Source organism: Tamandua tetradactyla, chromosome X (assembly GCF_023851605.1).
Source record: "Tamandua tetradactyla isolate mTamTet1 chromosome X, mTamTet1.pri, whole genome shotgun sequence".
Taxonomy (NCBI): Eukaryota; Metazoa; Chordata; class Mammalia; order Pilosa; family Myrmecophagidae; genus Tamandua; species Tamandua tetradactyla.
Window position 1 is genome coordinate 57,300,725 of NC_135353.1, and position 12,494 is coordinate 57,313,218.

The window sequence follows — 12,494 nt, forward strand, 5'->3', positions numbered from 1 at the left end:
AACACCTCAGTACAGAAGCTTTAACAACAATCAACTGTGCTGTCAAAAGCCTAACAATTCCAAAGGTTGCTGGATATACTGGCATTGCTATTGGGATATTGGCTACTTCACATTTACATTGCAAATATTTGCAGCATATAACATAACAGATTCATAAACCAACATTTAACTTGTGAGTGTTAATGGAAAACTGTGCTTTGATTTTTGCCTTCAGTGATAAGAAAATTAAATAGTGAAACTGGTCACTTCATAGCATGGAACATTTTCTTTTACTTTGTCTAGTAAGGAAACCCAAAAAACTATAGCAATTACACATGGAACTGTAACCTGCAAAAGTAACACAAATATTGTCTCAAAATATACAAACAGGTTGTAGGATCTTAAGCAGCAAAGCACCTTGAGCTCATCAAATAATGCAAACAGGAAATTTAAAGTATTAAAATATATTAAAAGAACTTTGAAAACACGAACTACTGAACACACTCTTCAGGGAAGAAAAGAAACTTGTACACGTTGAATCTGAAGTTGTTTACAACAATATAAAATAGTAATTTTCCAAACCACATCCTTTACAATGAATCTTTACATTGAAAGAGTTCGAATTTTTGGGAAACATTTTTTGGACATTAAATAGAACTGTGGAGCTGTCAATATTAAGAAGTGGGTAGAAAATGCTGTCCTTTGTTTTCCAAGCCCCACCTGCTTCAGCTTGGAATTCCTCCTAGATTCTTATTACAATGAGATTCTAGTTCTCCGCAGGCTATGTGGGCTCTGCTACAAAAGACACACCCCAGACATGGTGTGTGTCTCTGGGGTGAAAGCATACAAAACTTGTCCTTGGTACCATGAAGTCATGCAAGAGGTGTGGTGAGAAAAGTAAAGAATCCTAACAAGAAAGCAACCAAGGTCTCTCTGCTCCTTCCCAACATCCACAAAACGATGAAGTCACAACATCCTCATAAAGCTGGAGAAAACAAAATGATGCCTACTGCCTAAATACTATGCCAAGCAGAAACTGGAAGGGTTGGTTTGAAATCCAACCTGACAGTACAGTCAAGTAAATAAACTGCAAATTGAATTTACAACTGCTTCCAACTAAACTTTTTTGGCTCTCATTCTATTTATCATCAGTGACACGATTTCAAGTGACTTTTGGGCAAAAAGATTCACTCTTCATTCATTGATGTACAAAGAAGGGAATTCCAAGACTCTTATTTGCTACCTTCCTGGTAAACTTCAAGATTAGAGTGTCCAGTCAAAATGGCTTCTTTGTCCAATGTCCATCACAACCCTGCCCAGACCCACAAAGACAGTTGGTGTCACATGCATTTGGCATGCTATATTTGTTTATTTAAATATGTAAAAGCTCTTCTTGCAGGTGCTCCAGGATTATGCCATTTAGTTTTGGGTACTCAATTTCATATTAGGCAGCAGAGGGTGATCTGCTGCACCTTGCCCAGGTCCAGCAGCAGCTGTTTGATGCAATGCTTGAGCTGGGCAGTGGCTCTGGGGGCTCCAGTTCCCCAGTGTAGTCCAACCAGCTCTCCAACAGATCCAGCTCCATTTCAATGGAGTTCACTCTATGTGTAACTTTGTCCTGAAGCGACTCCACACAAGTCAGCAGATTAAACTGCCACTGGTGCTTGGAGCTCAACAGCCCCTCACCACTTCTGTCCAGCAGTTTCTGAGCAGGGGCTTCCTCTGGCAGGATCTTTTTGGACACATATTCACTCACTCTTGGGGAGCTTGCTTTAGGGTCACTGTCCCCCCTGCTCCTGTTTTGCTCTAGAGGCCAGCCCAGGTGTAGGGAGAGGGAATCATCACCTTTCTCATGGAGGGGACTGACTGCATCATCCAGGGCAGAGCCCCAGGTTTCCACAACCAGCTTCTGCTCCGCAGCAGGGTAATAGGCATGGGGCTTCTGGTAGCGGTGCTCACTGGTGATAATTGGATAAGGGCAGGCACAGAGTCAGGGGCTTCTTCACTGCCCCATTCAAAGTTCTATAGCTTGGCACTTCCTCCTGTTCTTGGCTTCAGTGATGTGGATATGTTTGGAATGAGATCTCCCTTCTCCTGAATGCTGTTTCCAAGGCTGACACCACAGATGCAAATCAGGATGTTACCTGCTTTGCAGGATGCTCATCTTGAGCTGTGGGCCATGGAGAACCTTGATCAATCTATGCACATCACCAAGATGGGTGGCCACAATCTTCTTGGCATTCTGGTGGGGATAGCCCTCTTCTAGACATGCCAAGCTATGCATATGTCCCCTGCTCAATCATTCATTGTCACATCAGTATTTAAAACCAGGCCTCTGACCTGGAGGGTTTCAGCGAACATGACATGTATTTATCGGGCACATTTTTTCTCCAATAATCTCATGAAGACTCCATGCTGCCAACACTGGCACTCTTCACACTGAATCATGAAGTCATTCTCCTCTTGGACCTCACAGATGCAGCAGACCACCTCAAAATCATAGCAGTCATCTGCATCAAGTTCTTCATCTGGGTTGGTGGTTACATTGATGTCTTGGCCATACTCCTCTTTACACCAAACAAGGTTCTCTTAAGAGGACTCACTCAGATTATCATCCTCAGATACGTTCACTTTCTTTTTGTGGTTTCCAGATTCTGAACCATGGTCTTGTGGACTCATTTGGGTCCCAAGCTTGTGTGAGGACCCACACCTGGTGACAGCAAATGCCTGGGGTGTAGAAGGTTCCTGGAAGGTGTCACTGATCTCACCGTAGCAGCATTCAGCTTTGACTTTCTTTTTCTTTTTTTTTTTTTCCTTTGGCTTCACTCTCACAAACTCTCTGAGATTTTTCTCTTTATTCTTTTCCTTCTCTTTTGTTATTGAGGAACTTACCAAGACCCACTTCCTAGTCAGGTTATCCTGGCTGGCCTTGTCTGAAACTGAAGAAGGCTTTCCTCTGGCTCTGGCCATTTCTCCATGCTGTGGAAATACTTCATGTGATAGTGGAATAATTTGCCTTCGCAGAAAAGTTTTAAGTAGGCCACAATCTTACATCTAAACTTGTGGTCTAGATCAACAGATAGGGCTTTAGATGTCACAAGATCATCTGTTTTCTTAAAAGTACTTGTTATTTACACAGTCAAAATTTCTTATAACTCGGCAAAGGGGAGAGGCAAGTTCCATTTTTTCATAACGTTTTCACCCATCGACTTGCAGTTCAACTCCAAGCTTGCAGCCCCCAACCCATCCCCAAAAGTTAGTGCAGATGAGACCTGGCCAGCTTCCAAAGGAGATTTCAACTGACCTTCTTCAGATTCCTTGGCACTAGAGGATGTGTCTTACAAAGGATCCATATTAACTGTATCAAGAAAATCTGATACAACCAAGACAGGATCTAGGATCTCGTGGGTCCCATTAGTTGACAGCCTGGGGGACCATCTCTTCAATGTCTTTGCCAGAGTTTTCAGAATAGGTTTTAGTCTTCCTGGGATGAACTTTTGTAAAATTGAGGACGTTTTAATGGGACATCACTTCATTTTGATGTTTTCTATCTTCTCAATCCCAGTGTTATTGGTTGCAAAGTTTGAGAGTTTGAATCCACAGCAGTAGGAGCTACAGAAGGCGGTCTGCCTCGCTTTCTTTTAGGCTCCCTCTAATCTTCTTGTGGACTCTTCACAATGTCATTCTTCAGTTTCTTATTCACTTTGTCATCTCCAGAATATTTTCAGTCCTTTTCTGAAATGTTCACCTTATCTTCCCTCTCATTCTTGGGAAGGCTTTTCTCTGACACCTTCCCCTTTTTCAAGCCCATTAACTTTCCTTTCTTTTATCAGGCTGCCTGGTGTGCTTTTCCATCTTTAAGTCTTTGTCCTCTTTGCCTTTCTTCTCATTGACTGTGGTGTTTCTCTGCTCTTTAAACTTCTCTCGTTTATCAGGAGGTGATGAAAGACTTTTGTGATCTGTTTCCTTAGGCCTAGCATTACCCACAGTATTTTGATATTTGGAAAAAGCTTTGACATGAATATGTTTAACAGTCTGAATTACTCCATTATACAATTTCACAGTATAGTGTACCATCCTTGTTAACAGCAGTAACTTTGGCTGGGCAAAAACAGCAATCAGACCAGCAAGCAAGGACCTGCTCATTTGTTTGAATTTCAGAAGATCCTTCCTCTGCATGTAAGCCCGCTTTCCTCAGTGTATTTTCTCAGAAGTGCGTAAATAAGGGCTATCCCAACAGAACCACTCATCCTAACAGCTATTCCAGGGCTTGAAATGGATGAGTACTTTACTTTCTTCATAGTCAATGTCTTCTATGTGAACCGGATATCAGTTTTTCTTTTGGTCCCGGCTTCCAACTGGGCTCCCACTTCAAAGCTGACTCCTCATCTGTTAGGTGGATGTTTTGTCATTTTCAGTCATCAAGAGGGTTGCCTTTATTTTCCTCACAGCCCTGTTCTGGTTGCACTACTCCAGGACCAACTGACAGAAGGACTTCCATATTAAATACATATTTTTAAATTTGCATTCATATAATTTTGACAATTGTGTATCACTCATAATTGCAATGGTAACTCACTCCAGAAGCAAAAGAAGCAATTAGAGACTTATGACCCCAACAAATAAGACAATTAAATATAGGTAAATATCAGCATGTGAGAGTGAGAAATAAAATACTTTCAAACGGGTATATATTATGATATTCTGTTAGGAAAGTAGGGGAGAAATATAAATTCAAGGAGAAAAGGTAATGAAGTGAAGCTTCTGACTTTTATAGAAGAACTTGTTAACATATTTTTAAATGTTTGAGTGTGGTTAAGAAAGCTCCAATGTATTTAAATTCCACTGGATACAATTAAAGCATTGATATCATAGTTTTATTAAAGGCAATATTTACAATATGACAGAAAATATATCCTTTCCAAATGTTTAAACTTGTGATACAAGCTAGATATTATCACATACCAGGGAGTACATGATTTTTCAAAAGTCTTTTGGAGGTATCATGGTAAAAAAAGAAAAAAAAAATTCAGCAAATGATTGGTAATAACTTGCAATGCCTTCACATTTGGCATTTCCTCCTCCATGTGTTGAAAATCACTAGTAATTTGTAGCCCAAACTGAGTTCACAGACATGGTCTTGTGAGACCTTGGTTTGCTAAAGGTCTTGTGAGCCACTGTGGCTGGGACCTCTGGACGGCCTGGCTTTCTTGGGCAAGTGCTCAGGGGCCCATGCCCTACTGCAGAGACCACTTGAGACAGTGTTGTGATATAGGGTATACATGGTTCTGCTGGCCACACCTCTCTTCCCAGGGAACTTCTATTCTCATTCCCTCCTCCAACTCCTTCTACAAAAGCCACTCCTGAAAAAGAAGTTGCTGTCTTCTTGTCAGTGCATAAAAGCATGTGATTGACTTCTGTCAAGGATAGTTCATCTGAGACAGAGTAAGGAAAGTCTCTGCTGCCTAGGAGCACAATAGCTAACCTCAGCAGGAGCAGGTGGGGAAAGTACATGGTTGGGAGCCTTTCCAAGGAGCCTACCAAAAATATTTGGCTCCATAGTCTCCCAGCCACTTCCGCTTCGACTTCTCTGGCTGATAGCCCTCATGGGTTAGAGTGGAAGTTTAGTGAAAATGGAGTTCACAAGTTGCCCCTCCCTCTGTAGTCTGCCTGCCTTCCTGATACTCAAACATGCAATGGCCATCTTTGCCCACTGTGCTAAGCAATCATCAATAGGGATATCTATAGAAATGTCCAGAGAGAGATCTGAGACTTTAAGAGGTAAGCACAGTTCTCAGATGAGAGATGGATATTCTTTGAAAAGTGTTAATAACTATATAAAAGCTTTCATTCCACAAATGTTTTTTTTTTTCTTTCTTTTTTTTTTTTTCACATGGGCAGGCACCGGGAAACGAACCCGGGTCCTCGGGCTTGGCAGGCAAGCATTCTTACCTGCTGAGCCACCGTGGCTTGCTCTCCACAAATGTTTTAAGACCTGCTCTGGACCACGCATTTTCTAGGTACTCAGAATATATCAGGGAGCAAAACAGGCCAAGATCCCTGCTCTCTGTCCTGAAGCTTACTTTTGAGAAGATAATCATAGCTAACAAATGTATGACCAAAGAATTATTACCCAGGTGTTAACATCACAAGTAAGTGAAGGGATAAAAAGAGAGACGAAGATAAGATGTGGCATATATTCCTAATTCCTAATTCCCTGAGCTGTGCAAAGGATAATATGGTTGAAGTAAGTACTTTTACAGTAATAATTTTGAATGTTAATGGATTATACTCCCAAATCAAATGACACAGATTGGCAGAATGGATTTAAAAATATGATTAATCTATTTTCCATCTACAAAAGACTCACGTTAGATCCAGGGACACACGTAGGTTGAAAGTGAAAGGTTGAAAAATATAGTCCACACAAACAGTAATCAAAAAACAGCTGAGGAAGCTATACTAATATTAGACAAAATAGACTTTAAATTAAAAACTGCTATAATAAATGAAGAAGGATACTATATACTAATAAAAGGGGCAATCCATCAACATGAAATAACAGTCATGAATATTGCGTGCCTAACCATGGTCTCTCAAAGTACATAAGGCAAACGCTGGCAAAACAGAAAAGAGAAATAGAGGTCTCTATAATAATAGTTGGAGACTTCTATACACCACTCTCATCAATAGATAGAACATATGGGCAGAAGATCAATAAGGAATCAGAGAACTTGAATAGTGATAACTGAACTAGACCTAACAGACATACAGAAAAATGTACCCCAAAACAGCAGGATATGCATTGTTCTCAAGTGCATGTGTATTATTCTTCTGGATAGACTACGTGTTGAAACACAAAAAAAGTCTCAGTAAATTTTAAAACATTGCAATTATGCAAAGCATTTTTCTCTGACCATAATGGAATGAAGCTGGAAATCAATAACAGGCAGAGAACTAGAAAATTCACAAATATATGGAAGTTAAATAACATATCTTTAAACAATTAGTGGGTCAAAGAAGAAATTGCAAGAGAAATCAGTAAGCACCTTGAGAGGAATGGAAAGAAAAGCACAACACATCAAAACTTATGCAATGCCTTGAAGGCAGTGCTGAGAGGAAAAATTATAGCCCTATATACTTACATTCCTTGAAGAAGAAATATCTAAAATCAAAGACTTAACTGCACACTTGAGGTGCATAAACTAATTACTAATTCCCTGAGATGTGCAAATTAATTCCTAATTAAAATCAGAAGACTTAAAATCAAAGACTTAACTGCATACCTGAGGTATGCAAGCTAATTCCTAATACTCTGAGGTGTGCAAACTAATAGGAACCACAATCTAATTCCAAAGCAAGGAGAAGGAAATAACAAATATTAGAGAAGAAATAAATGAAATTGAGAGAAAAAACAGCAAAGATGATTAAAAAAAAAACCAAAAAAGTTATTTATTGGAGATCAGTAAACTTGACAAACCATTAGCTGGACTGACAACAAAAAATGAGAGAAGATGCAAATAAATAAAATCAGAAATGAGAGAGGGTACATTACTACTGACCCCACAGAAATAAAATATGAACAACTGTATGCCAATAAATTAGACAACCTAAATGAAATGAACAAATTCCTAGAAACACACAAGCAACCTACTATGGCTCTAGAAGAAATAGAAAACTTCAACAAACCAATTGCAAGTACAGAGATTGAATCTGTCATCAAAAACTTTCCAACAAAGAAAAGATCAGAAATAGATGGCTTCAAAGATGAATTCTACCAATCATTCCACAAAGAATTAATTGATTCTGCATCTGGATTGAAAACGAAGAAGTAAAACTTTCATTATTTGGAGAAGACATAATCTTGGACGTAGAAAAGTTCTGAAAAATCTACAACAAAGCTACTAGAGCCAGTAACTGAGTTCAGAAAAGTGGTGAGATACATAATCAACATGCAAAAATCAGTACTGTTTCTATACACTAGTAATGAGCAGTCTGAAGTATAAATCAAGAAAAAATTCATTTACGATGGTAACTAAAAGAATCAAATATCTAGGAATAAATGTAACCAAGAATATAAGGGACTTGGGCACAGAGAACTACAAAACGTTGCTAAAAGAAATCAAAGAAGACCTACATAAATGGAAGGGCATTCAGTGTTCATGGATTAGAAGACTCAATACCATTAAGATGCCAGTACTACCCAAATTGATTTACAGATTGATCACCATCTTAATAAAAATTCCGACAGCTTACTTCACAGAATTAGGAAGACCTATTACTAAATTTATTTGAAAGGGTAAGGGGCCCCCAGTAGCCAAAAGTATCTTGAAAAAGAAGAAAAAAATTGGACTCACAGTTCCTGACTTTAAAGCGCATTACAAACTTACAGTGGTCAAAACAGCATGGTAGTGGCATAAGGATGGATATATTGACCAATGGAATCAATTTGAGGGTATGGAAATAAACTGTCTCATCTATGGCCAATTGATTTTTATCAAGGCTGCCAAGTCAACTCAACTGTGGAAATATAGTATCGTAATAAATGGTGTTGGAAGAACTGGATTTCCACATGCAAAAAAATGAAAGAGGGCTTGTATCTCATACCACACACAAAAATACATTCAAAATGGATCATGGGCCAAAATATAAAAACCACGACTAAAACTGCTAGAAGAAAATTTAGGAACCATCTTCAAGTTCTTGTGGTAAGCAATGCTTTCTTAGACTCTACATCCAAAGCACAAGCAATGAAATAAAAGCATAGATAAATGAGACCTCCTCAAAATTAAAAACTTTCAGGCAGCAAGGGATTTATTCAATGGGAGAAAATATTTGGAAACCACATAGCTGATAAGGGTTTAATATCTATATATAAAGAAACCTCACAATTCAACAATAAAAGGACAAAAAATTAAAAATGAGTGAAAGGATTGGAGAGATATTTCTCCAAAGAGGAAATCACATGGCTAAAAAGCACAAAAAGATTCTCAGCATCACTAGCTAATAGGGAAATGCAAATCCAAATCACAATGAGATATTATGTCATACCTACTAGAATGGCAACTATTTAAAAAAACAAACAAACAGAAAACTACAAGGCTTGGGGAGGCTGTGGAGTAATAGGAACATTCATTCACTGCTGGCGGGATTATCAAACATGCATTTCTGTGGAAGACAGTTTGCAGTTCTTCAGGAAGCTGGTATAGAATTACGAGATGATCCTGCAATCCCACTACTTGGTTTATACCCAGAAGAACTGAAAAACAGGGACTCAAACAGATATTTTCATGCCATTATTCATTGCTGCATAATTCACAGTTGCCAAAAGATAGAAGCAACCTAAGTGTCCATCAACTGATTAATGGCTAATCAAAATGTGATTTATATATACAATGGAATATGATTCAGTGCTAAGAAGGAATGAAGTCCTGATGTATGTGACAACATGGAACCTTGAATAACCTCTGCTGTGTGATATAAGCAGACACAAAAGGACAAATATTGTATGATTTCACTGATAAGAACTAATGGTAATAAGCCAACTCATAGAGTTAGAATCTAGAATATAGGTTACCAGGAGGTAAACTGGAGTTAGAGAATGGGGAGTTGATGCTTAACTTCTACAGAATTTCTATTTAGGTTGATGTAAAGGTTTGGAAATAGGGTGGTTATGGTTGTACTTTATTGTGAGTGTAATTAATAACACAACTATAGAGATGAATGTGGTTAAAAGAAAAATCTTTAGGATGTATATATTGCTAGTATAAAAATTAAAAGATAAAATGTAGTATCATGCAATACCATGAACCCTATTATAATTGATGAATTATAGTCAATTGTACAAGTCTAAGAATGTTCTTTCATGGATTTTGTATGTATGATTATAACACAAGGTGTTAATAATAGGGTTATGTGAAAAAATACACCTAATGAAAAATTTGGATGATAGATAATAGTATAATTTTCCTTTTTTTTCACATTTCAAAAAAATTTCCTCTTTACTTAAACATAAGACATATTTACAGTATGCAGGTTACTTTGAAATTATACGGTATCTTCCCCAAACCAATTATCTTTGAATGTAACTTAAAGCACTGAAAATAAACCAACATATTCCACAGGTAGACTCAGACTCTTCTGTCACTTCATGTCAAATTGAGGGCTACACACAGTAGTTAATATTCTTAAGTTAGGCAAATAATTTAATTGATTACCATGAGTAAATATTACTTTTATTTCACTGAGTTTTTCTTCTGAGACATTTATCAATACCATTCAGAGAAACATTAATATACCCAGAAAAAAAAACAGAAGACACTGCAACTTGAAATGAGTGTCAGTGTTCTATAGGAAGAGATTTTCATTTGCAAGGGTACATGGTCTGTTTAATGACCTACCATAGTAAAAAGAAAAAGTAGTCCTTCTGAAAACAAAATCATGAAATTCCTGATACATTCAGTGAAAGCTTTGAAATTATAAATAGAAAAGAAACATTACGATTAAAAATTGTATATTCTGAACCATATTCTAGTTGCAAATTAATTTTTCTTTCACAGCACCAATATCCATGATATATTACTTATAGGAATGAACCTACTACATTCAGACAAGAAAAAAAGAAATTCTGCTTCATTTATGAATGTCGTCAAAGAAGAAAGTTTTTCATTTGAAAACAAAATACATGTGAACGCAACCAAATGTTTCCCAATTTAAAAAACTATCATCATAAATAGGCTATAGCCCTGTTTTTTAAAGCAATTAACTGCATTACTTGTATCTTGCTGTACCAAGGTTTCATCTCAATTTTTAGAATGTTCCTTTTTATCATGCCTAAAGCAACACAAACATTTTAAAAGTTGCAGACTACAACAGCAAGAATTTTTGACTGTTAAAAAAATAAATGAATTTATCTTTTAAATCAAAATTATAAAAGTGAAAATTACAGTAGTTAAGGAAATAGAAAAATAAGCCAATTCTGATCTGAGTCTTCTAAGTCTCCAAATTTAATACAAATACCTATGCATAAAACTTTTTCAAAAAGTTAATTCTACCAGCCATATTCTAACACAGAACTTTCCAAGTTTTTCTACTAACTGAATACTTTAGATCCTCATTTTCTCCCAATTTCTGCTAAAATAGTCACCCCCATGAAGCAGATATTGAAATCTTTTTCCTATTTCTTTTAAAACTTCCTAAAATATATATAATATATATTATAGTTAATTGTACAAGTCTAAGAATGTTCTTTCCTGAACCATAACAAATATATGCTTCTCATACAAGTGTTAATAATAGGGTTGTGTGAAAAATACACCTAGTGGAAATTATAGATGACAGATAATAGCACAATTTTAACAACATTTCCTCAATTGTAAGAAATGTAACTACTGTTAAAATACAATGCCATTATAAAAAAAGGTATCATCAAACGTTCCATACCAATCCAAAGTGGTAGTGGTGAGGTAGTGTGTGGAAATACTGTATTTTATGCATGATTGCTTTGTAAACCCACAACTTCTCTAATAAAAACTTTAAAAAATTAAAAGAACAAAAACAGAAACCTCATGGACTCTCACACAAAAAGAATGCATGTGTCTGGTGCATAATAAAAAGGGTAATATGAAATCAGTTGGGAGAGGCAAATCAGATAATGCCAAGCCTAAGAGGCTATGGAAAGTCTACTTGTCTGTGATCTTCTTGAGAGCAAAAGAACACCTTATTCTTTTCTGCATTTCGCAGCTCTTAAGTTAATGCTTGACATGTAGTAAGTGCTTCATAAATGCTTCTTGCAAAATGGAATGAATCTTGTGATTTGGAATATTTTTCTTTGTTCTGTCTTGCTTTGTTTGGAAGTGTGAAGCAGGGCAACAATGTATATGTCTTATTATAACATCCTCAAGCTAGATAGGCTTCCAGAGATTTATCTTGGCTATTGCTTGTAAGGAAGCTACTTTCCATTAGTCGTGTCTATTACAGGATCCATATTTTTGATTCTTCCAAAGATCTCTCCAGCCAGGATACTTTGAGGCTAATATCTTTAAATATAAAAGTTGGATGTTAAGAAGTGGCCATTCACATAATCAGACAAGAAATAATATAGTCATTTTAAAAGTTACAAGGGAAATAGTTAGAATGTAAAACTAGTGAGTAGGGCTGGGTGGCCTTGGAAAGCAGGCTTGAAAAAATTCCCACTAGTCTGAATATCCAGGGCAGGGGTCCCTTAACACCAGGATCTTGGAAAAGTGCACCAAATTCAGATAAGACTCCACAGACCATTCAGAAAAGGCACAACTACTTTCTACATATGGAATTTCAGATTTGGTTAGCACACCTGGAAACAGGCTGGGCAGGTACTTATCATCGTTTTTGGTTGAGGCTTATATAGAATTAGGAAATTGGCTTCCATAGTTTCTCAGGGACAACCTAACCTATGGAGTCTTCTATATGCTTACAGCTTTAACTTTTTCTAACTCTGGCTTGGGCTATTTTCTAAGCCCTGTTTGTTTAAAAAC

General features: G+C 37.1%; 1 pseudogene; it reads right to left on the reverse strand.

The window, feature by feature from the left end:
* Positions 1 to 1,418: 1,418 nt before the first annotated feature.
* On the reverse strand, positions 1,419 to 4,391 carry LOC143671836 (PHD finger protein 20 pseudogene; annotated as a pseudogene).
* Between the last annotated feature and the right edge of the window lie 8,103 nt (positions 4,392 to 12,494).